General features: G+C 37.7%; 41 pseudogenes; all 41 read left to right on the plus strand.

Annotated features, from left to right (window-relative positions):
• Positions 1 to 946: 946 nt before the first annotated feature.
• On the plus strand, positions 947 to 1,065 carry LOC149697217 (5S ribosomal RNA; annotated as a pseudogene).
• An 811-nt stretch (positions 1,066 to 1,876) lies between these two features.
• On the plus strand, positions 1,877 to 1,995 carry LOC149697218 (5S ribosomal RNA; annotated as a pseudogene).
• Positions 1,996 to 2,355: 360 nt separating this feature from the next.
• LOC149697219 (5S ribosomal RNA) lies at positions 2,356 to 2,474 on the plus strand (annotated as a pseudogene).
• A 602-nt stretch (positions 2,475 to 3,076) lies between these two features.
• On the plus strand, positions 3,077 to 3,195 carry LOC149697220 (5S ribosomal RNA; annotated as a pseudogene).
• Positions 3,196 to 6,057: 2,862 nt separating this feature from the next.
• Positions 6,058 to 6,176, plus strand: LOC149697221 (5S ribosomal RNA; annotated as a pseudogene).
• A 529-nt stretch (positions 6,177 to 6,705) lies between these two features.
• Positions 6,706 to 6,808, plus strand: LOC149697222 (5S ribosomal RNA; annotated as a pseudogene).
• Positions 6,809 to 7,156: 348 nt separating this feature from the next.
• Positions 7,157 to 7,275, plus strand: LOC149697223 (5S ribosomal RNA; annotated as a pseudogene).
• A 1,499-nt stretch (positions 7,276 to 8,774) lies between these two features.
• On the plus strand, positions 8,775 to 8,893 carry LOC149697224 (5S ribosomal RNA; annotated as a pseudogene).
• A 529-nt stretch (positions 8,894 to 9,422) lies between these two features.
• Positions 9,423 to 9,525, plus strand: LOC149697225 (5S ribosomal RNA; annotated as a pseudogene).
• Positions 9,526 to 9,874: 349 nt separating this feature from the next.
• Positions 9,875 to 9,993, plus strand: LOC149697226 (5S ribosomal RNA; annotated as a pseudogene).
• A 1,499-nt stretch (positions 9,994 to 11,492) lies between these two features.
• Positions 11,493 to 11,611, plus strand: LOC149697227 (5S ribosomal RNA; annotated as a pseudogene).
• Positions 11,612 to 12,140: 529 nt separating this feature from the next.
• LOC149697228 (5S ribosomal RNA) lies at positions 12,141 to 12,243 on the plus strand (annotated as a pseudogene).
• Positions 12,244 to 12,592: 349 nt separating this feature from the next.
• Positions 12,593 to 12,711, plus strand: LOC149697229 (5S ribosomal RNA; annotated as a pseudogene).
• Positions 12,712 to 13,072: 361 nt separating this feature from the next.
• On the plus strand, positions 13,073 to 13,191 carry LOC149697230 (5S ribosomal RNA; annotated as a pseudogene).
• A 362-nt stretch (positions 13,192 to 13,553) lies between these two features.
• On the plus strand, positions 13,554 to 13,672 carry LOC149697231 (5S ribosomal RNA; annotated as a pseudogene).
• Positions 13,673 to 14,275: 603 nt separating this feature from the next.
• On the plus strand, positions 14,276 to 14,394 carry LOC149697232 (5S ribosomal RNA; annotated as a pseudogene).
• Positions 14,395 to 14,996: 602 nt separating this feature from the next.
• Positions 14,997 to 15,115, plus strand: LOC149697233 (5S ribosomal RNA; annotated as a pseudogene).
• Positions 15,116 to 15,717: 602 nt separating this feature from the next.
• On the plus strand, positions 15,718 to 15,836 carry LOC149697234 (5S ribosomal RNA; annotated as a pseudogene).
• A 602-nt stretch (positions 15,837 to 16,438) lies between these two features.
• Positions 16,439 to 16,557, plus strand: LOC149697235 (5S ribosomal RNA; annotated as a pseudogene).
• A 586-nt stretch (positions 16,558 to 17,143) lies between these two features.
• Positions 17,144 to 17,262, plus strand: LOC149697236 (5S ribosomal RNA; annotated as a pseudogene).
• A 361-nt stretch (positions 17,263 to 17,623) lies between these two features.
• LOC149697237 (5S ribosomal RNA) lies at positions 17,624 to 17,742 on the plus strand (annotated as a pseudogene).
• A 362-nt stretch (positions 17,743 to 18,104) lies between these two features.
• LOC149697238 (5S ribosomal RNA) lies at positions 18,105 to 18,223 on the plus strand (annotated as a pseudogene).
• Positions 18,224 to 18,809: 586 nt separating this feature from the next.
• LOC149697239 (5S ribosomal RNA) lies at positions 18,810 to 18,928 on the plus strand (annotated as a pseudogene).
• Positions 18,929 to 19,290: 362 nt separating this feature from the next.
• Positions 19,291 to 19,409, plus strand: LOC149697240 (5S ribosomal RNA; annotated as a pseudogene).
• A 362-nt stretch (positions 19,410 to 19,771) lies between these two features.
• Positions 19,772 to 19,890, plus strand: LOC149697241 (5S ribosomal RNA; annotated as a pseudogene).
• A 360-nt stretch (positions 19,891 to 20,250) lies between these two features.
• Positions 20,251 to 20,369, plus strand: LOC149697242 (5S ribosomal RNA; annotated as a pseudogene).
• Positions 20,370 to 20,505: 136 nt separating this feature from the next.
• On the plus strand, positions 20,506 to 20,608 carry LOC149697243 (5S ribosomal RNA; annotated as a pseudogene).
• Positions 20,609 to 20,731: 123 nt separating this feature from the next.
• On the plus strand, positions 20,732 to 20,850 carry LOC149697244 (5S ribosomal RNA; annotated as a pseudogene).
• A 361-nt stretch (positions 20,851 to 21,211) lies between these two features.
• LOC149697245 (5S ribosomal RNA) lies at positions 21,212 to 21,330 on the plus strand (annotated as a pseudogene).
• Positions 21,331 to 21,691: 361 nt separating this feature from the next.
• LOC149697246 (5S ribosomal RNA) lies at positions 21,692 to 21,810 on the plus strand (annotated as a pseudogene).
• A 136-nt stretch (positions 21,811 to 21,946) lies between these two features.
• Positions 21,947 to 22,049, plus strand: LOC149697247 (5S ribosomal RNA; annotated as a pseudogene).
• A 123-nt stretch (positions 22,050 to 22,172) lies between these two features.
• On the plus strand, positions 22,173 to 22,291 carry LOC149697248 (5S ribosomal RNA; annotated as a pseudogene).
• A 361-nt stretch (positions 22,292 to 22,652) lies between these two features.
• On the plus strand, positions 22,653 to 22,771 carry LOC149697249 (5S ribosomal RNA; annotated as a pseudogene).
• Positions 22,772 to 23,132: 361 nt separating this feature from the next.
• Positions 23,133 to 23,251, plus strand: LOC149697250 (5S ribosomal RNA; annotated as a pseudogene).
• Positions 23,252 to 23,611: 360 nt separating this feature from the next.
• LOC149697251 (5S ribosomal RNA) lies at positions 23,612 to 23,730 on the plus strand (annotated as a pseudogene).
• Positions 23,731 to 24,091: 361 nt separating this feature from the next.
• On the plus strand, positions 24,092 to 24,210 carry LOC149697252 (5S ribosomal RNA; annotated as a pseudogene).
• A 136-nt stretch (positions 24,211 to 24,346) lies between these two features.
• LOC149697253 (5S ribosomal RNA) lies at positions 24,347 to 24,449 on the plus strand (annotated as a pseudogene).
• A 123-nt stretch (positions 24,450 to 24,572) lies between these two features.
• Positions 24,573 to 24,691, plus strand: LOC149697254 (5S ribosomal RNA; annotated as a pseudogene).
• A 361-nt stretch (positions 24,692 to 25,052) lies between these two features.
• LOC149697255 (5S ribosomal RNA) lies at positions 25,053 to 25,171 on the plus strand (annotated as a pseudogene).
• A 362-nt stretch (positions 25,172 to 25,533) lies between these two features.
• On the plus strand, positions 25,534 to 25,652 carry LOC149697256 (5S ribosomal RNA; annotated as a pseudogene).
• Positions 25,653 to 25,789: 137 nt separating this feature from the next.
• Positions 25,790 to 25,908, plus strand: LOC149697257 (5S ribosomal RNA; annotated as a pseudogene).
• The last annotated feature ends 423 nt before the right edge of the window (positions 25,909 to 26,331 follow it).

Consider the following 26,331-nt stretch of genomic DNA (forward strand, 5'->3'; position numbering starts at 1 on the left):
TGGACTATAACATACTCAAAGGACATCCCCGTATCTCTAGTGGAAACAGAGTTACGAGCCTGCAAAGTATAGTCTAACTCATTTCCTATGGAGGGGGTTTGTTTCTTTACGTTTCGCTTAAGTACTCGGCCCCTGTTTCTCGTAGCCCAAAGTTTTTAGTATGGTTAGATGAATGACAAATTGGACTATAACATATCCTAAGGACATCCCGGTATCTCTAGTAGACACAGAGTTATGGGCCTGCAAAGTATAGTCTAATGCATTTTCTATGGAGGGGTTTGTTTGTTCACGTATTGCTTAATTACTTGACCCTGTTCTTTCGATTATAAATAATAACATATCTTTAGTGTAACGGTTATCGCCTCCGCCTCACTCCCGGAAGGCCACAGGTTCGAAACCGCGAAGTTTTTTTTTTGCTTGGAACATGCAAAGACCTTTATAATTATCCGAACATTTGTGTCAAGGTCACATTATTTACATCCCCGTATCTCTGGTAGAACCAGAGTTACGAGCCTGCAAACTTTATTTTCAAAAATCAAAAGTAACCTTCTAACAATAAGTGAGACAAAAAATAAGTTGACGACGATATTGAGGTAGAATCAAGTTTAAAGTATCCTTGTATGGGGAGCAAAGAGTACTATAACATTTTGTTATTGTTTTAAAATGATGAAGGTTAATTTGTCTCACTTAATTTAAATTCGAATTATTATCTAGCACTCTCGGCAACGGCCATATCACGCTGAGAACACCGGTTCTCGTCCGATCGCCGACGTTAGCAGCGTCGAGCGCAGTCAGTACTTGGGAATACTGCGTGCCGTTTGCTTTTTTCACTCTTGTTTCCTCTTTCAAATTCCACCAGATATGAAAAAAGCAAACAAATCTTCTTTTAGTTATTGTTTTATAAAGATGAAAGTTAATTAAATTCAAATTATTAACTAGCACTCTCGGCAACGGCCATATCACGCTGAATACACCGGTTCTCGTCAGATAACCGAAGTTAAGCAGCGTCGAGCGCAGTCACAACTTGGGAGGGAGACCACTTAGGAACACTGCGTGCCGTTGGCTTTTTCACTTTTTTTCCTCTTTTAAATTTTAATAGATATGAAAAAAGCAAACATGTTTTCTTTTTGTTATTGTTTTAAAATGATGAAGGTTAATTTGTCTCACTTAATTTAAATTCGAATTATTATCTAGCACTCTCGGCAACGACCATATCACGCTGAATACACCGGTTCTCGTCCGATCGCCGACGTTAGCAGCGTCGAGCGCAGTCAGTACTTGGGAATACTGCGTGCCGTTTGCTTTTTCACTTTTGTTTCCTCTTTCAAATTCCACCAGATATGAAAAAAGCAAACATATCTTCTTTTTGCTATTGTTTTATAAAGATGAAAGTTAATTAAATTCAAATTATTAACTAGCACTCTCGACAACGGCCATATCACGCTGAGAACACAGGTTCTCGTCCGATAACCGAAGTTAAGCAGCGTCGAGCGCAGTCAGTATACTTGGGAATACTGCGTGCCGTTGGCTTTTTCACTTTTGTTTCCTCTTTTAAATTCCACCCGATATGAAAAAAGCAAACATATCTTCTTTTTGTTATTGTTTTATAAAGATGAAAGTTAATTAAATTAAAATTATTAACTAGCACTCTCGGCAACGGCCATATTACGCTGAATACACCGGTTCTCGTCCGATCGCCGACTTTAGCACCGTCGAGCGCAGTCAGTACTTGGGAATACTGCGTGCCGATTGCTTCTTCACTTTTGTTTCCTCTTTCAAATTCCACCAGATATGAAAAGAGCAAACATATCTTCTTTTTGTAATTGTTTTATAAAGATGAAAGTTAATTAAATTCAAATTATTAACTAGCACTCTCGGCAACGGCCATATCACGCTGTATACACCGATTCTCGTCCGAATACCGAAGTTAAGCAGCGTCGAGCGCAGTCATTACTTGGGAGGGAGACCACCTAGGAACACTGCGTGCCGTTGGCTTTTTCACTTTTTTTCCTCTTTTAAATTTTAATAGATATGAAAAAAGCAAACACGTTTTCTTTTTGTTATTGTTTTAAAATGATGAAGGTTAATTTGTCTCACTTAATTTAAATTCGAATTATTAACTAGCACTCTCGGCAACGGCCATATCACGCTGAAAACACCGGTTCACGTCCGATCACCGACGTTAGCAGCGTCGAGCGCAGTCAGTACTTGGGAATACTGCGTGCCGTTTGTTTTTTCACTTTTGTTTCTTCTTTTAAATTCCACCAGATATGAAAAAAGCAAACATATCTTCTTTTTGTTATTGTTTTATAAAGATGAACGTTAATTAAATTCAAATTATTAACTAGCACTCTCGGCAATGGCCATATGTCGCTGAATACACCGTTTCTCGTCCGATAACCGAAGTTAAGCAGCGTCGAGCGCAGTCAGTACTTGGGAGGGCGACCACTTAGGAACACTTCGTGCCGTAAGCTTTTTCACTTTTTTTTCCTCTTTTAAATTCCAATAGATATGAAAAAAGCAAACATATTTTCTTTTTGTTATTGTTTGAAAAAGATGAAGGTTAATTTGTCTCACTTAATTTAAATTCGAATTATTATCTAGCACTCTCGGCAACGGCCATATCACGCTGAAAACACCGGTTCACGTCCGATCACCGAAGTAAAGCAGCGTCGAGCGCATACAGTACTTGGGAATACTGCGTGCCGTTTGCTTTTTCACTTTTGTTTCCTCTTTTAAATTCCACCAGATATGAAAAAAGCAAACATATCTTCTTTTTGTTATTGTTTTATAAAGATGAAGGTTAATTTGTCTCACTTAATTTAAATTCGAATTATTATCTAGCACTCTCGGAAACGGCCATATCACGCTGAATACACCGGTTCTCGTCCGATCGCCGACGTTAGCAGCGTCGAGCGCAGTCAGTACTTGGGAATACTGCGTGCCGTTTGCTTTTTTCACTCTTGTTTCCTCTTTCAAATTCCACCAGATATGAAAAAAGCAAACAAATCTTCTTTTAGTTATTGTTTTATAAAGATGAAAGTTAATTAAATTCAAATTATTAACTAGCACTCTCGGCAACGGCCATATCACGCTGAATACACCGGTTCTCGTCAGATAACCGAAGTTAAGCAGCGTCGAGCGCAGTCACAACTTGGGAGGGAGACCACTTAGGAACACTGCGTGCCGTTGGCTTTTTCACTTTTTTTTCCTCTTTTAAATTTTAATAGATATGAAAAAAGCAAACATGTTTTCTTTTTGTTATTGTTTTAAAATGATGAAGGTTAATTTGTCTCACTTAATTTAAATTCGAATTATTAACTAGCACTCTCGGCAACGGCCATATCACGCTGAAAACACCGGTTCACGTCCGATCACCGAAAATAAGCAGCGTCGAGCGCATACAGTACTTGGGAATACTGCGTGCCGTTTGTTTTTTCACTTTTGTTTCCTCTTTTAAATTCCACCAGATATGAAAAAAGCAAACATATCTTCTTTTTGTTATTGTTTTATAAAGATGAAGGTTAATTAAATTCAAATTATTAACTAGCACTCTCGGCAACGGCCATATCACGCTGAATACACCAGTTCTCGTCCAATAACCAAAGTTAAGCAGCGTCAATTCAATCAATTCAATTCAAAATGTTTATTTTATTTGCATTACAGATACAGTATACCACGGGGCTAAGTCACATTGTGACTTGTAAGCACCGTGCCTATCTGTTTAATTTAATATAACAATTTTAATTTAATCAAATAAAAATAGATTTAACAATGGTGTCTTATAATAAATAATGTTAAAGATTCATGAAAAAACTTAATGTATATATGTTATATCCACTTGGGAGGGCGACCACTTAGGAACAATGCGTGCCGTTAGCTTTTTCACTTTTTTTTCCTCTTTTAAATTCCAATAGATATGAAAAAAGCAAACATATTTTCTTTTTGTTATTGTTTGAAAAAGATGAAGGTTAATTTGTCTCACTTAATTTAAATTCGAATTATTATCTAGCACTTTCGGCAACGGCCATATCACGCTGAGAACACCGGTTCTCGTCCGATCGCCGACGTTAGCAGCGTCGAGCGCAGTCAGTACTTGGGAATACTGCGTGCCGTTTGCTTTTTCACTTTTGTTTCCTCTTTCAAATTCCACCAGATATGAAAAAAGCAAACATATCTTCTTTTTGCTATTGTTTTGTAAAGATGAAAGTTAATTAAATTCAAATTATTAACTAGCACTCTCGGCAACGGCCATATCACGCTGAATACACCGATTCTCGTCCGATAACCGAAGTTAAGCAGCGTCGAGCGCATACAGTACTTGGGAATACTGCGTGCCGTTGGCTTTTTCACTTTTGTTTCCTCTTTCAAATTCCACCAGGTATGAAAAAAGCAAACATATCTTCTTTTTTGTTATTGTTTTATAAAGATGAAAGTTAATTAAATTCAAATTATTAACTAGCACTCTCGGCAACGGCCATATCACGCTGAATACACCGGTTCTCGTCCGATAACCGAAGTTAAGCAGCGTCGAGCGCATACAGTACTTGGGAATACTGCGTGCCGTTTGTTTTTTCACTTTTGTTTCCTCTTTTAAATTCCACCAGGTATGAAAAAAGCAAACATATCTTCTTTTTTGTTATTGTTTTATAAAGATGAAAGTTAATTAAATTCAAATTATTAACTAGCACTCTCGGCAACGGCCATATCACGCTGAATACACCGGTTCTCGTCCGATAACCGAAGTTAAGCAGCGTCGAGCGCATACAGTACTTGGGAATACTGCGTGCCGTTTGTTTTTTCACTTTTGTTTCCTCTTTTAAATTCCACCAGATATGAAAAAAGCAAACATATCTTCTTTTTGTTATTGTTTTATAAAGATGAAGGTTAATTAAATTCAAATTATTAACTAGCACTCTCGGCAACGGCCATATCACGCTGAATACACCAGTTCTCGTCCAATAACCAAAGTTAAGCAGCGTCAATTCAATCAATTCAATTCAAAATGTTTATTTTATTTGCATTACAGATACAGTATACCACGGGGCTAAGTCACATTGTGACTTGTAAGCACCGTGCCTATCTGTTTAATTTAATATAACAATTTTAATTTAATCAAATAAAAATAGATTTAACAATGGTGTCTTATAATAAATAATGTTAAAGATTCATGAAAAAACTTAATGTATATATGTTATATCCACTTGGGAGGGCGACCACTTAGGAACACTGCGTGCCGTTAGCTTTTTCACTTTTTTTTCCTCTTTTAAATTCCAATAGATATGAAAAAAGCAAACATATTTTCTTTTTGTTATTGTTTGAAAAAGATGAAGGTTAATTTGTCTCACTTAATTTAAATTCGAATTATTATCTAGTACTTTCGGCAACGGCCATATCACGCTGAGAACACCGGTTCTCGTCCGATCGCCGACGTTAGCAGCGTCGAGCGCAGTCAGTACTTGGGAATACTGCGTGCCGTTTGCTTTTTCACTTTTGTTTCCTCTTTCAAATTCCACCAGATATGAAAAAAGCAAACATATCTTCTTTTTGCTATTGTTTTATAAAGATGAAAGTTAATTAAATTCAAATTATTAACTAGCACTCTCGGCAACGGCCATATCACGCTGAATACACCGATTCTCGTCCGATAACCGAAGTTAAGCAGCGTCGAGCGCATACAGTACTTGGGAATACTGCGTGCCGTTGGCTTTTTCACTTTTGTTTCCTCTTTCAAATTCCACCAGGTATGAAAAAAGCAAACATATCTTCTTTTTTGTTATTGTTTTATAAAGATGAAAGTTAATTAAATTCAAATTATTAACTAGCACTCTCGGCAACGGCCATATCACGCTGAATACACCGGTTCTCGTCCGATAACCGAAGTTAAGCAGCGTCGAGCGCATACAGTACTTGGGAATACTGCGTGCCGTTTGTTTTTTCACTTTTGTTTCCTCTTTTAAATTCCACCAGATATGAAAAAAGCAAACATATCTTCTTTTTGTTATTGTTTTATAAAGATGAAGGTTAATTAAATTCAAATTATTAACTAGCACTCTCGGCAACGGCCATATTACGCTGAATACACCAGTTCTCGTCCGATAACCGAAGTTAAGCAGCGTCGAGCGCAGTCACTACTTGGGAGGGAGACCACTTAGGAACACTGCGTGCCGTTGGCTTTTTCACTTTTTTTTCCTCTTTTAAATTTTAATAGATAAGAAAAAAGCAAACATGTTTTCTTTTTGTTATTGTTTTAAAATGATGAAGGTTAATTTGTCTCACTTAATTTAAATTCGAATTATTAACTAGCACTCTCGGCAACGGCCGTATCACGCTGAGAACACCGGTTCTCGTCCGATCGCCGACGTTAGCAGCGTCGAGCGCAGTCAGTACTTGGGAATACTGCGTGCCGTTTGCTTTTTTCACTTTTGTTTCCTCTTTCAAATTCCACCAGATATGAAAAGAGCAAACATATCTTCTTTTTGTAATTGTTTTATAAAGATTAAAGTTAATTAAATTCAAATTATTAACTTGGGAGGGAGACCACTTAGGAACACTGCGTGCCGTTGGCTTTTTCACTTTTTTTCCTCTTTTAAATATTAATAGATATGAAAAAAGCAAACACGTTTTCTTTTTGTTATTGTTTTAAAATGATTAAGGTTAATTTGTCTCACTTAATTTAAATTCGAATTATTAACTAGCACTCTCGGCAACGGCCATATCACGCTGAAAACACCGGTTCACGTCCGATCACCGAAGTTAAGCAGCGTCGAGCGCATACAGTACTTGGGAATACTGCGTGCCGTTGGCTTTTTCACTTTTGTTTCCTCTTTCAAATTCCACCAGATATGAAAAAGCAAACATATCTTCTTTTTTGTTATTGTTTTATAAAGATGAAAGTTAATTAAATTCAAATTATTAACTAGCACTCTCGGCAACGGCCATATCACACTGAATACACCGATTCTCGTCCGATAACCGAAGTTAAGCAGCGTCGAGCGCATACAGTACTTGGGAATACTGCGTGCCGTTGGCTTTTTCACTTTTGTTTCCTCTTTCAAATTCCACCAGGTATGAAAAAAGCAAACATATCTTCTTTTTTGTTATTGTTTTATAAAGATGAAAGTTAATTAAATTCAAATTATTAACTAGCACTCTCGGCAACGGCCATATCACGCTGAATACACCGGTTCTCGTCCGATAACCGAAGTTAAGCAGCGTCGAGCGCAGTCACTACTTGGGAGGGAGACCACTTAGGAACACTGCGTGCCGTTGGCTTTTTCACTTTTTTTTCCTCTTTTAAATTTTAATAGATATGAAAAAAGCAAACATGTTTTCTTTTTGTTATTGTTTTAAAATGATGAAGGTTAATTTGTCTCACTTAATTTAAATTCGAATTATTAACTAGCACTCTCGGCAACGGCCATATCACGCTGAAAAGACCGGTTCACGTCCGATCACCGAAGTTAAGCAGCGTCGAGCACATACAGTACTTGGGAATACTGCGTGCCGTTTGTTTTTTCACTTTTGTTTCCTCTTTTAAATTCCACCAGATATGAAAAAAGCAAACATATCTTCTTTTTGTTATTGTTTTATAAAGATGAAGGTTAATTAAATTCAAATTATTAACTAGCACTCTCGGCAACGGCCATATCACGCTGAATACACCAGTTCTCGTCCAATAACCAAAGTTAAGCAGCGTCAATTCAATCAATTCAATTCAAAATGTTTATTTTATTTGCATTACAGATACAGTATACCACGGGGCTAAGTCACATTGTGACTTGTAAGCACCGTGCCTATCTGTTTAATTTAATATAACAATTTTAATTTAATCAAATAAAAATAGATTTAACAATGGTGTCTTATAATAAATAATGTTAAAGATTCATGAAAAAACTTAATGTATATATGTTATATCCACTTGGGAGGGCGACCACTTAGGAACACTGCGTGCCGTTAGCTTTTTCACTTTTTTTTCCTCTTTTAAATTCCAATAGATATGAAAAAAGCAAACATATTTTCTTTTTGTTATTGTTTGAAAAAGATGAAGGTTAATTTGTCTCACTTAATTTAAATTCGAATTATTATCTAGTACTTTCGGCAACGGCCATATCACGCTGAGAACACCGGTTCTCGTCCGATCGCCGACGTTAGCAGCGTCGAGCGCAGTCAGTACTTGGGAATACTGCGTGCCGTTTGCTTTTTCACTTTTGTTTCCTCTTTCAAATTCCACCAGATATGAAAAAAGCAAACATATCTTCTTTTTGCTATTGTTTTATAAAGATGAAAGTTAATTAAATTCAAATTATTAACTAGCACTCTCGGCAACGGCCATATCACGCTGAATACACCGATTCTCGTCCGATAACCGAAGTTAAGCAGCGTCGAGCGCATACAGTACTTGGGAATACTGCGTGCCGTTGGCTTTTTCAATTTTGTTTCCTCTTTCAAATTCCACCAGGTATGAAAAAAGCAAACATATCTTCTTTTTTGTTATTGTTTTATAAAGATGAAAGTTAATTAAATTCAAATTATTAACTAGCACTCTCGGCAACGGCCATATCACGCTGAATACACCGGTTCTCGTCCGATAACCGAAGTTAAGCAGCGTCGAGCGCATACAGTACTTGGGAATACTGCGTGCCGTTTGTTTTTTCACTTTTGTTTCCTCTTTTAAATTCCACCAGATATGAAAAAAGCAAACATATCTTCTTTTTGTTATTGTTTTATAAAGATGAAGGTTAATTAAATTCAAATTATTAACTAGCACTCTCGGCAACGGCCATATTACGCTGAATACACCAGTTCTCGTCCGATAACCGAAGTTAAGCAGCGTCGAGCGCAGTCACTACTTGGGAGGGAGACCACTTAGGAACACTGCGTGCCGTTGGCTTTTTCACTTTTTTTTCCTCTTTTAAATTTTAATAGATAAGAAAAAAGCAAACATGTTTTCTTTTTGTTATTGTTTTAAAATGATGAAGGTTAATTTGTCTCACTTAATTTAAATTCGAATTATTAACTAGCACTCTCGGCAACGGCCGTATCACGCTGAGAACACCGGTTCTCGTCCGATCGCCGACGTTAGCAGCGTCGAGCGCAGTCAGTACTTGGGAATACTGCGTGCCGTTTGATTTTTTCACTTTTGTTTCCTCTTTCAAATTCCACCAGATATGAAAAGAGCAAACATATCTTCTTTTTGTAATTGTTTTATAAAGATTAAAGTTAATTAAATTCAAATTATTAACTTGGGAGGGAGACCACTTAGGAACACTGCGTGCCGTTGGCTTTTTCACTTTTTTTCCTCTTTTAAATATTAATAGATATGAAAAAAGCAAACACGTTTTCTTTTTGTTATTGTTTTAAAATGATTAAGGTTAATTTGTCTCACTTAATTTAAATTCGAATTATTAACTAGCACTCTCGGCAACGGCCATATCACGCTGAAAACACCGGTTCACGTCCGATCACCGAAGTTAAGCAGCGTCGAGCGCATACAGTACTTGGGAATACTGCGTGCCGTTGGCTTTTTCACTTTTGTTTCCTCTTTCAAATTCCACCAGATATGAAAAAAGCAAACATATCTTCTTTTTTGTTATTGTTTTATAAAGATGAAAGTTAATTAAATTCAAATTATTAACTAGCACTCTCGGCAACGGCCATATCACACTGAATACACCGATTCTCGTCCGATAACCGAAGTTAAGCAGCGTCGAGCGCATACAGTACTTGGGAATACTGCGTGCCGTTGGCTTTTTCACTTTTGTTTCCTCTTTCAAATTCCACCAGGTATGAAAAAAGCAAACATATCTTCTTTTTTGTTATTGTTTTATAAAGATGAAAGTTAATTAAATTCAAATTATTAACTAGCACTCTCGGCAACGGCCATATCACGCTGAATACACCGGTTCTCGTCCGATAACCGAAGTTAAGCAGCGTCGAGCGCAGTCACTACTTGGGAGGGAGACCACTTAGGAACACTGCGTGCCGTTGGCTTTTTCACTTTTTTTTCCTCTTTTAAATTTTAATAGATATGAAAAAAGCAAACATGTTTTCTTTTTGTTATTGTTTTAAAATGATGAAGGTTAATTTGTCTCACTTAATTTAAATTCGAATTATTAACTAGCACTCTCGGCAACGGCCATATCACGCTGAAAAGACCGGTTCACGTCCGATCACCGAAGTTAAGCAGCGTCGAGCACATACAGTACTTGGGAATACTGCGTGCCGTTTGTTTTTTCACTTTTGTTTCCTCTTTTAAATTCCACCAGATATGAAAAAAGCAAACATATCTTCTTTTTGTTATTGTTTTATAAAGATGAAGGTTAATTAAATTCAAATTATTAACTAGCACTCTCGGCAACGGCCATATCACGCTGAATACACCAGTTCTCGTCCAATAACCAAAGTTAAGCAGCGTCAATTCAATCAATTCAATTCAAAATGTTTATTTTATTTGCATTACAGATACAGTATACCACGGGGCTAAGTCACATTGTGACTTGTAAGCACCGTGCCTATCTGTTTAATTTAATATAACAATTTTAATTTAATCAAATAAAAATAGATTTAACAATGGTGTCTTATAATAAATAATGTTAAAGATTCATGAAAAAACTTAATGTATATATGTTATATCCACTTGGGAGGGCGACCACTTAGGAACACTGCGTGCCGTTAGCTTTTTCACTTTTTTTTCCTCTTTTAAATTCCAATAGATATGAAAAAAGCAAACATATTTTCTTTTTGTTATTGTTTGAAAAAGATGAAGGTTAATTTGTCTCACTTAATTTAAATTCGAATTATTATCTAGTACTTTCGGCAACGGCCATATCACGCTGAGAACACCGGTTCTCGTCCGATCGCCGACGTTAGCAGCGTCGAGCGCAGTCAGTACTTGGGAATACTGCGTGCCGTTTGCTTTTTCACTTTTGTTTCCTCTTTCAAATTCCACCAGATATGAAAAAAGCAAACATATCTTCTTTTTGCTATTGTTTTATAAAGATGAAAGTTAATTAAATTCAAATTATTAACTAGCACTCTCGGCAACGGCCATATCACGCTGAATACACCGATTCTCGTCCGATAACCGAAGTTAAGCAGCGTCGAGCGCATACAGTACTTGGGAATACTGCGTGCCGTTGGCTTTTTCAATTTTGTTTCCTCTTTCAAATTCCACCAGGTATGAAAAAAGCAAACATATCTTCTTTTTTGTTATTGTTTTATAAAGATGAAAGTTAATTAAATTCAAATTATTAACTAGCACTCTCGGCAACGGCCATATCACGCTGAATACACCGGTTCTCGTCCGATAACCGAAGTTAAGCAGCGTCGAGCGCATACAGTACTTGGGAATACTGCGTGCCGTTTGTTTTTTCACTTTTGTTTCCTCTTTTAAATTCCACCAGATATGAAAAAAGCAAACATATCTTCTTTTTGTTATTGTTTTATAAAGATGAAGGTTAATTAAATTCAAATTATTAACTAGCACTCTCGGCAACGGCCATATTATGCTGAATACACCAGTTCTCGTCCGATAACCGAAGTTAAGCAGCGTCGAGCGCAGTCACTACTTGGGAGGGAGACCACTTAGGAACACTGCGTGCCGTTGGCTTTTTCACTTTTTTTTCCTCTTTTAAATTTTAATAGATAAGAAAAAAGCAAACATGTTTTCTTTTTGTTATTGTTTTAAAATGATGAAGGTTAATTTGTCTCACTTAATTTAAATTCGAATTATTAACTAGCACTCTCGGCAACGGCCGTATCACGCTGAGAACACCGGTTCTTGTCCGATCGCCGACGTTAGCAGCGTCGAGCGCAGTCAGTACTTGGGAATACTGCGTGCCGTTTGATTTTTTCACTTTTGTTTCCTCTTTCAAATTCCACCAGATATGAAAAGAGCAAACATATCTTCTTTTTGTAATTGTTTTATAAAGATTAAAGTTAATTAAATTCAAATTATTAACTTGGGAGGGAGACCACTTAGGAACACTGCGTGCCGTTGGCTTTTTCACTTTTTTTCCTCTTTTAAATATTAATAGATATGAAAAAAGCAAACACGTTTTCTTTTTGTTATTGTTTTAAAATGATTAAGGTTAATTTGTCTCACTTAATTTAAATTCGAATTATTAACTAGCACTCTCGGCAACGGCCATATCACGCTGAAAACACCGGTTCACGTCCGATCACCGAAGTTAAGCAGCGTCGAGCGCATACAGTACTTGGGAATACTGCGTGCCGTTGGCTTTTTCACTTTTGTTTCCTCTTTCAAATTCCACCAGATATGAAAAAAGCAAACATATCTTCTTTTTTGTTATTGTTTTATAAAGATGAAAGTTAATTAAATTCAAATTATTAACTAGCACTCTCGGCAACGGCCATATCACACTGAATACACCGATTCTCGTCCGATAACCGAAGTTAAGCAGCGTCGAGCGCATACAGTACTTGGGAATACTGCGTGCCGTTGGCTTTTTCACTTTTGTTTCCTCTTTCAAATTCCACCAGGTATGAAAAAAGCAAACATATCTTCTTTTTTGTTATTGTTTTATAAAGATGAAAGTTAATTAAATTCAAATTATTAACTAGCACTCTCGGCAACGGCCATATCACGCTGAATACACCGGTTCTCGTCCGATAACCGAAGTTAAGCAGCGTCGAGCGCAGTCACTACTTGGGAGGGAGACCACTTAGGAACACTGCGTGCCGTTGGCTTTTTCACTTTTTTTTCCTCTTTTAAATTTTAATAGATATGAAAAAAGCAAACATGTTTTCTTTTTGTTATTGTTTTAAAATGATGAAGGTTAATTTGTCTCACTTAATTTAAATTCGAATTATTAACTAGCACTCTCGACAACGGCCATATCACGCTGAGAACACAGGTTCTCGTCCGATCGCCGACGTTAGCAGCGTCGAGCGCAGTCAGTACTTGGGAATACTGCGTGCCGTTGGCTTTTTCACTTTTGTTTCCTCTTTTAAATTCCACCCGATATGAAAAAAGCAAACATATCTTCTTTTTGTTATTGTTTTATAAAGATGAAAGTTAATTAAATTAAAATTATTAACTAGCAATCTCGGCAACGGCCATATTACGCTGAATACACCGGTTCTCGTCCGATAACCGAAGTTAAGCAGCGTCGAGCGCAGTCACTACTTGGGAGGGAGACCACTTAGGAACACTGCGTGCCGTTGGCTTTTTCACTTTTTTTTCCTCTTTTAAATTTTAATAGATAAGAAAAAAGCAAACATGTTTTCTTTTTGTTATTGTTTTAAAATGATGAAGGTTAATTTGTCTCACTTAATTTAAATTCGAATTATTAACTAGCACTCTCGGCAACGGCCATATCACGCTGAGAACACCGGTTCTCGTCCGATCGCCGACGTTAGCAGCGTCGAGCGCAGTCAGTACTTGGGAATACTGCGTGCCGTTTGCTTTTTTCACTTTTGTTTCCTCTTTCAAATTCCACCAGATATGAAAAGAGCAAACATATCTTATTTTTGTAATTGTTTTATAAAGATGAAAGTTAATTAAATTCAAATTATTAACTAGCACTCTCGGCAATGGCCATATGTCGCTGAATACACCGTTTCTCGTCCGATAACCGAAGTTAAGCAGCGTCGAGCGCAGTCAGTACTTGGGAGGGCGACCACTTAGGAACACTTCGTGCCGTAAGCTTTTTCACTTTTTTTTCCTCTTTTAAATTCCAATAGATATGAAAAAAGCAAACATATTTTCTTTTTGTTATTGTTTGAAAAAGATGAAGGTTAATTTGTCTCACTTAATTTAAATTCGAATTATTATCTAGCACTCTCGGCAACGGCCATATCACGCTGAAAACACCGGTTCACGTCCGATCACCGAAGTAAAGCAGCGTCGAGCGCATACAGTACTTGGGAATACTGCGTGCCGTTTGCTTTTTCACTTTTGTTTCCTCTTTTAAATTCCACCAGATATGAAAAAAGCAAACATATCTTCTTTTTGTTATTGTTTTATAAAGATGAAGGTTAATTTGTCTCACTTAATTTAAATTCCAATTATTATCTAGCACTCTCGGCAACGGCCATATCACGCTGAGAACACCGGTTCTCGTCCGATCGCCGACGTTAGCAGCGTCGAGCGCAGTCAGTACTTGGGAATACTGCGTGCCGTTTGCTTTTTTCACTCTTGTTTCCTCTTTCAAATTCCACCAGATATGAAAAAAGCCAAACAAATTTTCTTTTAGTTATTGTTTTATAAAGATGAAAGTTAATTAAATTCAAATTATTAACTAGCACTCTCGGCAACGGCCATATCACGCTGAATACACCGGTTCTCGTCAGATAACCGAAGTTAAGCAGCGTCGAGCGCAGTCACAACTTGGGAGGGAGACCACTTAGGAACACTGCGTGCCGTTGGCTTTTTCACTTTTTTTTCCTCTTTTAAATTTTAATAGATATGAAAAAAGCAAACATGTTTTCTTTTTGTTATTGTTTTAAAATGATGAAGGTTAATTTGTCTCACTTAATTTAAATTCGAATTATTAACTAGCACTCTCGGCAACGGCCATATCACGCTGAAAACACCGGTTCACGTCCGATCACCGAAGTAAAGCAGCGTCGTGCGCATACAGTACTTGGAAACACAGCGTGCCGTTTGGTTTTTCACTTTTGTTTCCTCTTTTAAATTCCACCAGATATGAAAAAAGCAAACATATCTTCTTTTTGTTATTGTTTTATAAAGATGAAGGTTAATTTGTCTCACTTAATTTAAATTCGAATTATTATCTAGCACTCTCGGCAACGGCCATATCACGCTGAGAACACCGGTTCTCGTCCGATCGCCGACGTTAGCAGCGTCAAGCGCAGTCAGTACTTGGGAATACTGCGTGCCGTTTGCTTTTTTCACTCTTGTTTCCTCTTTCAAATTCCACCAGATATGAAAAAACCAAACAAATTTTCTTTTAGTTATTGTTTTATAAAGATGAAAGTTAATTAAATTCAAATTATTAACTAGCACTCTCGGCAACGTCCATATCACGCTGCATACACCGGTTCTCGTCAGATAACCGAAGTTAAGCAGCGTCGAGCGCAGTCACAACTTGGGAGGGAGACCACTTAGGAACACTGCGTGCCGTTGGCTTTTTCACTTTTTTTTCCTCTTTTAAATTTTAATAGATATGAAAAAAGCAAACATGTTTTCTTTTTGTTATTGTTTTAAAATGATGAAGGTTAATTTGTCTCACTTAATTTAAATTCGAATTATTAACTAGCACTCTCGGCAACGGCCATATCACGCTGAAAACACCGGTTCACGTCCGATCACCGAAGTAAAGCAGCGTCGTGCGCATACAGTACTTGGAAACACAGCGTGCCGTTTGGTTTTTCACTTTTGTTTCCTCTTTTAAATTCCACCAGATATGAAAAAAGCAAACATATCTTCTTTTTGTTATTGTTTTATAAAGATGAAGGTTAATTTGTCTCACTTAATTTAAATTCGAATTATTATCTAGCACTCTCGGAAACGGCCATATCACGCTGAGAACACCGGTTCTCGTCCGATCGCCGACGTTAGCAGCGTCGAGCGCAGTCAGTACTTGGGAATACTGCGTGCCGTTTGCTTTTTTCACTCTTGTTTCCTCTTTCAAATTCCACCAGATATGAAAAAAGCAAACAAATTTTCTTTTAGTTATTGTTTTATAAAGATGAAAGTTAATTAAATTCAAATTATTAACTAGCACTCTCGGCAACGGCCATATCACGCTGAATACACCGGTTCTCGTCAGATAACCGAAGTTAAGCAGCGTCGAGCGCAGTCACAACTTGGGAGGGAGACCACTTAGGAACACTGCGTGCCGTTGGCTTTTTCACTTTTTTTTCCTCTTTTAAATTTTAATAGATATGAAAAAAGCAAACAGGTTTTCTTTTTGTTATTGTTTTAAAATGATGAAGGTTAATTTGTCTCACTTAATTTAAATTCGAATTATTAACTAGCACTCTCGGCAACGGCCATATCACGCTGAAAACACCGGTTCACGTCCGATCACCGAAGTAAAGCAGCGTCGTGCGCATACAGTACTTGGAAACACAGCGTGCCGTTTGGTTTTTCACTTTTGTTTCCTCTTTTAAATTCCACCAGATATGAAAAAAGCAAACATATCTTCTTTTTGTTATTGTTTTATAAAGATGAAGGTTAATTTGTCTCACTTAATTTAAATTCGAATTATTATCTAGCACTCTCGGAAACGGCCATATCACGCTGAGAACACCGGTTCTCGTCCGATCGCCGACGTTAGCAGCGTCGAGCGCAGTCAGTACTTGGGAATACTGCGTGCCGTTTGCTTTTTTCACTCTTGTTTCCTCTTTCAAATTCCACCAGATATGAAAAAAGCAAACAAATTTTCTTTTAGTTATTGTTTTATAAAGATGAAAGTTAATTAAATTCAAATTATTAACTAGCACTCTCGGCAACGGCCATATCACGCTGAATACACCGGTTCTCGTCAGATAACCGAAGTTAAGCAGCGTCGAGCGCAGTCACAACTTGGGAGGGAGACCACTTAGGAACACTGCGTGCCGTTGGCTTTTTCACTTTTTTTTCCTCTTTTAAATTTTAATAGATATGAAAAAAGCAAACATGTTTTCTTTTTGTTATTGTTTTAAAATGATGAAGGTTAATTTGTCTCACTTAATTTAAATTCGAATTATTAACTAGCACTCTCGGCAACGGCCATATCACGCTGAAAACACCGGTTCACGTCCGATCACCGAAGTAAAGCAGCGTCGTGCGCATACCGTACTTGGGAATACAGCGTGCCGTTTGCTTTTTCACTTTTGTTTCCTTTTTTAAATTCCACCAGATATGAAAAAAGCAAACATATCTTCTTTTTGTTATTGTTTTATAAAGATGAAGGTTAATTAAATTCGAATTATTAACTAGCACTCTCGGCAACGGCCATATCACGCTGAAAAGACCGGTTCACGTCCGATCGCCGACGTTAGCAGCGTCGAGCGCAGTCAGTACTTGGGAATACTGCGTGCCGTTTGCTTTTTCACTTTTGTTTCCTCTTTCAAATTCCACCAGATATGAAAAAAGCAAACATATCTTCTTTTTGCTATTGTTTTATAAAGATGAAAGTTAATTAAATTCAAATTATTAACTAGCACTCTCGGCAACGGCCATATCACGCTGAATACACCGGTTCTCGTCCGATAACCGAAGTTAAGCAGAGTTGAGCGCAGTCACTATTTGGGAGGGAGACCACTTAGGAACACTGCGTGCCGTTGGCTTTTTCACTTTTTTTTCCTCTTTTAAATTTTAATAGATATGAAAAAAGCAAACATGTTTTCTTTTTGTTATTGTTTTAAAATGATGAAGGTTAATTTGTCTCACTTAATTTAAATTCGAATTATTAACTAGCACTCTCGACAACGGCCATATCACGCTGAGAACACAGGTTCTCGTCCGATCGCCGACGTTAGCAGCGTCGAGCGCAGTCAGTACTTGGGAATACTGCGTGCCGTTGGCTTTTTCACTTTTGTTTCCTCTTTTAAATTCCACCCGATATGAAAAAAGCAAACATATCTTCTTTTTGTTATTGTTTTATAAAGATGAAAGTTAATTAAATTAAAATTATTAACTAGCACTCTCGGCAACGGCCATATTACGCTGAATACACCGGTTCTCGTCCGATAACCGAAGTTAAGCAGCGTCGAGCGCAGTCACTACTTGGGAGGGAGACCACTTAGGAACACTGCGTGCCGTTGGCTTTTTCACTTTTTTTTCCTCTTTAAAATTTTAATAGATAAGAAAAAAGCAAACATGTTTTCTTTTTGTTATTGTTTTAAAATGATGAAGGTTAATTTGTCTCACTTAATTTAAATTCGAATTATTAACCAGCACTCTCAGCAACGGCCATATCACGCTGAAAACACCGGTTCACGTCCGATCACCGAAAATAAGCAGCGTCGAGCGCATACAGTACTTGGGAATACTGCGTGCCGTTTGTTTTTTCACTTTTGTTTCCTCTTTTAAATTCCACCAGATATGAAAAAAGCAAACATATCTTCTTTTTGTTATTGTTTTATAAAGATGAAGGTTAATGAAATTCAAATTATTAACTAGCACTCTCGGCAACGGCCATATCACGCTGAATACACCAGTTCTCGTCCGATAACCAAAGTTAAGCAGCGTCGAGCGCAGTCAATACTTGGGAGGGCGACCACTTAGGAACACTGCGTGCCGTTAGCTTTTTCACTTTTTTTTCCTCTTTTAAATTCCAATAGATATGAAAAAAGCAAACATATTTTCTTTTTGTTATTGTTTGAAAAAGATGAAGGTTAATTTGTCTCACTTAATTTAAATTCGAATTATTATCTAGCACTTTCGGCAACGGCCATATCACGCTGAGAACACCGGTTCTCGTCCGATCGCCGACGTTAGCAGCGTCGAGCGCAGTCAGTACTTGGGAATACTGCGTGCCGTTTGCTTTTTCACTTTTGTTTCCTCTTTCAAATTCCACCAGATATGAAAAAAGCAAACATATCTTCTTTTTGCTATTGTTTTATAAAGATGAAAGTTAATTAAATTCAAATTATTAACTAGCACTCTCGGCAACGGCCATATCACGCTGAATACACCGATTCTCGTCCGATAACCGAAGTTAAGCAGCGTCGAGCGCATACAGTACTTGGGAATACTGCGTGCCGTTGGCTTTTTCACTTTTGTTTCCTCTTTCAAATTCCACCAGGTATGAAAAAAGCAAACAAATCTTCTTTTAGTTATTGTTTTATAAAGATGAAAGTTAATTAAATTCAAATTATTAACTAGCACTCTCGGCAACGGCCATATCACGCTGAATACACCGGTTCTCGTCCGATAACCGAAGTTAAGCAGCGTCGAGCGCAGTCATTACTTGGGAGGGAGACCACTTAGGAACACTGCGTGCCGTTGGCTTTTTCACTTTTTTTTCCTCTTTTAAATTTTAATAGATATGAAAAAAGCAAACACGTTTTCTTTTTGTTATTGTTTTAAAATGATGAAGGTTAATTTGTCTCACTTAATTTAAATTCGAATTATTAACTAGGACTCTCGGCAACGGCCATATCACGCTGAAAACACCGGTTCACGTCCGATCACCGAAGTAAAGCAGCGTCGAGCGCATACAGTACTTGGGAATACTGCGTGCCGTTTGCTTTTTCACTTTTGTTTCCTCTTTTAAATTCCACCAGATATGAAAAAAGCAAACATATCTTCTGTTTGTTATTGTTTTATAAAGATGAAGGTTAATTAAATTCAAATTATTAACCAGCACTCTCGGCAACGGCCATATCACGCTGAATACACCGGTTCTCGTCCGATAACCGAAGTTAAGCAGCGTCGAGCGCAGTCAGTACTTGGGAGGGCGACCACTTACGAACACTGCTTGCCGTTAACTTTTTCACTTTTTTTTCCTCTTTTAAATTCCAATAGATATGAAAAAAGCAAACATATTTTCTTTTTGTTATTGTTTGAAAAAGATGAAGGTTAATTTGTCTCACTTAATTTAAATTCGAATTATTATCTAGCACTCTCGGCAACGGCCATATCACGCTGAGAACACCGGATCTCGTCCGATCGCCGACGTTAGCAGCGTCGAGCGCAGTCAGTACTTGGGAATACTGCGTGCCGTTTGCTTTTTTCACTTTTGTTTCCTCTTTCAAATTCCACCAGATATGAAAAAAGCAAACAAATCTTCTTTTAGTTATTGTTTTATAAAGATGAAAGTTAATTAAATTCAAATTATTAACTAGCACTCTCGGCAACGGCCATATCACGCTGAATACACCGGTTCTCGTCCGATAACCGAAGTTAAGCAGCGTCGAGCGCAGTCAGTACTTGGGAGGGCGACCACTTAGGAACACTGCGTGCCGTAAGCTTTTTCACTTTTTTTCCTCTTTTAAATTCCAATAGATATGAAAAAAGCAAACATATTTTCTTTCTGTTATTGTTTGAAAAAGATGAAGGTTAATTTGTCTCACTTAATTTAAATTCGAATTATTATCTAGCACTCTCGGCAACGGCCATATCACGCTGAGAACACCGGTTCTCGTCCGATCGCCGACGTTAGCACCGTCGAGCGCAGTCAGTACTTGGGAATACTGCGTGCCGACTGCTTCTTCACTTTTGTTTCCTCTTTCAAATTCCACCAGATATGAAAAGAGCAAACATATCTTCTTTTTGTAATTGTTTTATAAAGATGAAAGTTAATTAAATTCAAATTATTAACTAGCGCTCTCGGCAACGGCCATATCACGCTGTGTACACCGATTCTCGTCCGAATACCGAAGTTAAGCAGCGTCGAGCGCAGTCATTACTTGGGAGGGAGACCACTTAGGAACACTGCGTGCCGTTGGCTTTTTCACTTTTTTTCCTCTTTTAAATTTTAATAGATATGAAAAAAGCAAACACGTTTTCTTTTTGTTATTGTTTTAAAATGATGAAGGTTAATTTGTCTCACTTAATTTAAATTCGAATTATTAACTAGCACTCTCGGCAACGGCCATATCACGCTGAAAACACCGGTTCACGTCCGATCACCGAAGTTAAGCAGCGTCGAGCGCATACAGTACTTGGGAATACTGCGTGCCGTTGGCTTTTTCACTTTTGTTTCCTCTTTCAAATTCCACCAGATATGAAAAAAGCAAACATATCTTCTTTTTTGTTATTGTTTTATAAAGATGAAAGTTAATTAAATTCAAATTATTAACTAGCACTCTCGGCAACGGCCATATCACGCTGAATACACCGGTTCTCGTCCGATAACCGAAGTTAAGCAGCGTCGAGCGCAGTCACTACTTGGGAGGGAGACCACTTAGGAACACTGCGTGCCGTTTCCTTTTTCACTTTTTTTTCCTCTTTTAAATTTTAATAGATATGAAAAAAGCAAACATGTTTTCTTTTTGTTATTGTTTTAAAATGATGAAGGTTAATTTGTCTCACTTAATTTAAATTCGAATTATTAACTAGCACTCTCGACAACGGCCATATCACGCTGAGAACACAGGTTCTCGTCCGATCGCCGACGTTAGCAGCGTCGAGCGCAGTCAGTACTTGGGAATACTGCGTGCCGTTGGCTTTTTCACTTTTGTTTCCTCTTTTAAATTCCACCCGATATGAAAAAAGCAAACATATCTTCTTTTTGTTATTGTTTTATAAAGATGAAAGTTAATTAAATTAAAATTATTAACTAGCACTCTCGGCAACGGCCATATTACGCTGAATACACCGGTTCTCGTCCGATAACCGAAGTTAAGCAGCGTCGAGCGCAGTCACTACTTGGGAGGGAGACCACTTAGGAACACTGCGTGCCGTTGGCTTTTTCACTTTTTTTTCCTCTTTTAAATTTTAATAGATAAGAAAAAAGCAAACACGTTTTCTTTTTGTTATTGTTTTAAAATGATGAAGGTTAATTTGTCTCACTTAATTTAAATTCGAATTATTATCTAGCACTCTCGGCAACGGCCATATCACGCTGAGAACACCGGTTCTCGTCCGATCGCCGACGTTAGCACCGTCGAGCGCAGTCAGTACTTGGGAATACTGCGTGCCGATTGCTTCTTCACTTTTGTTTCCTCTTTCAAATTCCACCAGATATGAAAAGAGCAAACATATCTTCTTTTTGTAATTGTTTTATAAAGATGAAAGTTAATTAAATTCAAATTATTAACTAGCGCTCTCGGCAACGGCCATATCACGCTGTGTACACCGATTCTCGTCCGAATACCGAAGTTAAGCAGCGTCGAGCGCAGTCATTACTTGGTAGGGAGACCACTTAGGAACACTGCGTGCCGTTGGCTTTTTCACTTTTTTTCCTCTTTTAAATTTTAATAGATATGAAAAAAGCAAACACGTTTTCTTTTTGTTATTGTTTTAAAATGATGAAGGTTAATTTGTCTCACTTAATTTAAATTCGAATTATTAACTAGCACTCTCGGCAACGGCCATATCACGCTGAAAACACCGGTTCACGTCCGATCACCGAAGTTAAGCAGCGTCGAGCGCACACAGTACTTGGGAATACTGCGTGCCGTTGGCTTTTTCACTTTTGTTTCCTCTTTCAAATTCCACCAGATATGAAAAAAGCAAACATATCTTCTTTTTTGTTATTGTTTTATAAAGATGAAAGTTAATTAAATTCAAATTATTAACTAGCCCTCTCGGCAACGGCCATATCACGCTGAATACACCGGTTCTCGTCCGATAACCGAAGTTAAGCAGCGTCGAGCGCAGTCACTACTTGGGAGGGAGACCACTTAGGAACACTGCGTGCCGTTGGCTTTTTCACTTTTTTTTCCTCTTTTAAATTTTAATAGATATGAAAAAAGCAAACATGTTTTCTTTTTGTTATTGTTTTAAAATGATGAAGGTTAATTTGTCTCACTTAATTTAAATTCGAATTATTAACTAGCACTCTCGACAACGGCCATATCACGCTGAGAACACAGGTTCTCGTCCGATCGCCGACGTTAGCAGCGTCGAGCGCAGTCAGTACTTGGGAATACTGCGTGCCGTTGGCTTTTTCACTTTTGTTTCCTCTTTTAAATTCCACCCGATATGAAAAAAGCAAGCATATCTTCTTTTTGTTATTGTTTTATAAAGATGAAAGTTAATTAAATTAAAATTATTAACTAGCACTCTCGGCAACGGCCATATTACGCTGAATACACCGGTTCTCGTCCGATAACCGAAGTTAAGCAGCGTCGAGCGCAGTCACTACTTGGGAGGGAGACCACTTAGGAACACTGCGTGCCGTTGGCTTTTTCACTTTTTTTTCCTCTTTTAAATTTTAATAGATAAGAAAAAAGCAAACACGTTTTCTTTTTGTTATTGTTTTAAAATGATGAAGGTTAATTTTTCTCACTTAATTTAAATTCGAATTATTATCTAGCACTCTCGGCAACGGCCATATCACGCTGAGAACACCGGTTCTCGTCCGATCGCCGACGTTAGCACCGTCGAGCGCAGTCAGTACTTGGGAATACTGCGTGCCGATTGCTTCTTCACTTTTGTTTCCTCTTTCAAATTCCACCAGATATGAAAAGAGCAAACATATCTTCTTTTTGTAATTGTTTTATAAAGATGAAAGTTAATTAAATTCAAATTATTAACTAGCGCTCTCGGCAACGGCCATATCACGCTGTGTACACCGATTCTCGTCCGAATACCGAAGTTAAGCAGCGTCGAGCGCAGTTATTACTTGGGAGGGAGACCACTTAGGAACACTGCGTGCCGTTGGCTTTTTCACTTTTTTTCCTCTTTTAAATTTTAATAGATATGAAAAAAGCAAACACGTTTTCTTTTTGTTATTGTTTTAAAATGATGAAGGTTAATTTGTCTCACTTAATTTAAATTCGAATTATTAACTAGCACTCTCGACAACGGCCATATCACGCTGAGAACACAGGTTCTCGTCCGATCGCCGACGTTAGCAGCGTCGAGCGCAGTCAGTACTTGGGAATACTGCGTGCCGTTGGCTTTTTCACTTTTGTTTCCTCTTTTAAATTCCACCCGATATGAAAAAAGCAAGCATATCTTCTTTTTGTTATTGTTTTATAAAGATGAAAGTTAATTAAATTAAAATTATTAACTAGCACTCTCGGCAACGGCCATATTACGCTGAATACACCGGTTCTCGTCCGATAACCGAAGTTAAGCAGCGTCGAGCGCAGTCACTACTTGGGAGGGAGACCACTTAGGAACACTGCGTGCCGTTGGCTTTTTCACTTTTTTTTCCTCTTTTAAATTTTAATAGATAAGAAAAAAGCAAACACGTTTTCTTTTTGTTATTGTTTTAAAATGATGAAGGTTAATTTTTCTCACTTAATTTAAATTCGAATTATTATCTAGCACTCTCGGCAACGGCCATATCACGCTGAGAACACCGGTTCTCGTCCGATCGCCGACGTTAGCACCGTCGAGCGCAGTCAGTACTTGGGAATACTGCGTGCCGATTGCTTCTTCACTTTTGTTTCCTCTTTCAAATTCCACCAGATATGAAAAGAGCAAACATATCTTCTTTTTGTAATTGTTTTATAAAGATGAAAGTTAATTAAATTCAAATTATTAACTAGCGCTCTCGGCAACGGCCATATCACGCTGTGTACACCGATTCTCGTCCGAATACCGAAGTTAAGCAGCGTCGAGCGCAGTTATTACTTGGGAGGGAGACCACTTAGGAACACTGCGTGCCGTTGGCTTTTTCACTTTTTTTCCTCTTTTAAATTTTAATAGATATGAAAAAAGCAAACACGTTTTCTTTTTGTTATTGTTTTAAAATGATGAAGGTTAATTTGTCTCACTTAATTTAAATTCGAATTATTAACTAGCACTCTCGGCAACGGCCATATCACGCTGAAAACACCGGTTCACGTCCGATCACCGAAGTTAAGCAGCGTCGAGCGCATACAGTACTTGGGAATACTGCGTGCCGTTGGCTTTTTCACTTTTGTTTCCTCTTTCAAATTCCACCAGATATGAAAAAAAAAAACATATCTTCTTTTTTGTTATTGTTTTATAAAGATGAAAGTTAATTAAATTCAAATTATTAACTAGCACTCTCGGCAACGGCCATATCACGCTGAATACACCGGTTCTCGTCCGATAACCGAAGTTAAGCAGCGTCGTGCGCAGTCACTACTTGGGAGGGAGACCACTTAGGAACACTGCGTGCCGTTGGCTTTTTCACTTTTTTTTCCTCTTTTAAATTTTAATAGATATGAAAAAAGCAAACATGTTTTCTTTTTGTTATTGTTTTAAAATGATGAAGGTTAATTTGTCTCACTTAATTTAAATTCGAATTATTAACTAGCACTCTCGACAACGGCCATATCACGCTGAGAACACAGGTTCTCGTCCGATCGCCGACGTTAGCAGCGTCGAGCGCAGTCAGTACTTGGGAATACTGCGTGCCGTTGGCTTTTTCACTTTTGTTTCCTCTTTTAAATTCCACCCGATATGAAAAAAGCAAACATATCTTCTTTTTGTTATTGTTTTATAAAGATGAAAGTTAATTAAATTAAAATTATTAACTAGCACTCTCGGCAACGGCCATATTACGCTGAATACACCGGTTCTCGTCCGATAACCGAAGTTAAGCAGCGTCGAGCGCAGTCACTAGTTGGGAGGGAGACCACTTAGGAACACTGCGTGCCGTTGGCTTTTTCACTTTTTTTTCCTCTTTTAAATTTTAATAGATAAGAAAAAAGCAAACATGTTTTCTTTTTGTTATTGTTTTAAAATGATGAAGGTTAATTTGTCTCACTTAATTTAAATTCGAATTATTAACTAGCACTCTCGGCAACGGCCATATCACGCTGAAAACACCGGTTCAAGTCCGATCACCGAAGTAAAGCAGCGTCGAGCGCATACAGTACTTGGGAATACAGCGTGCCGTTTGCTTTTTCACTTTTGTTTCCTCTTTTAAATTCCACCAGATATGAAAAAAGCAAACATATCTTCTTTTTGTTATTGTTTTATAAAGATGAAGGTTAATTAAATTCAAATTATTAACTAGCACTCTCGACAACGGCCATATCACGCTGAATACACCGGTTCTCGTCAGATAACCGAAGTTAAGCAGCGTCGAGCGCAGTCACTACTTGGGAGGGAGACCACTTAGGAACACTGCGTACCGTTGGCTTTTTCACTTTTTTTTCCTCTTTTAAATTTTAATAGATATGAAAAAAGCAAACATGTTTTCTTTTTGTTATTGTTTTAAAATGATGAAGGTTAATTTGTCTCACTTAATTTAAATTCGAATTATTAACTAGCACTCTCGGCAACGGCCATATCACGCTGAATACACCGGTTCTCGTCCGATAACCGAAGTTAAGCAGCGTCGAGCGCAGTCAGTACTTGGGAGGGCGACCACTTAGGAACACTGCGTGCCGTTAGCTTTTTCACTTTTTTTTTCTCTTTTAAATTCCAATAGATATGAAAAAAGCAAACATATTTTCTTTTTGTTATTGTTTGAAAAAGATGAAGGTTAATTTGTCTCACTTAATTTAAATTCGAATTATTATCTAGCACTCTCGGCAACGGCCATATCACGCTGAGAACACCGGTTCTCGTCCGATCGCCGACGTTAGCAGCGTCGAGCGCAGTCAGTACTTGGGAATACTGCGTGCCGTTTGCTTTTTCACTTTTTTTCCTCTTTTAAATTCCAATAGATATGAAAAAAGCAAACATATTTTCTTTTTGTTATTGTTTGAAAAAGATGAAGGTTAATTTGTCTCACTTAATTTAAATTCGAATTATTATCTAGCACTCTCGGAAACGGCCATATCACGCTGAGAACACCGGTTCTCGTCCGATCGCCG

Source organism: Phalangium opilio, unplaced genomic scaffold, assembly GCF_054372755.1.
Source record: "Phalangium opilio isolate 3A_F unplaced genomic scaffold, DU_Popi_V2 ptg000021l_1, whole genome shotgun sequence".
NCBI classification, from domain to species: domain Eukaryota; kingdom Metazoa; phylum Arthropoda; class Arachnida; order Opiliones; family Phalangiidae; genus Phalangium; species Phalangium opilio.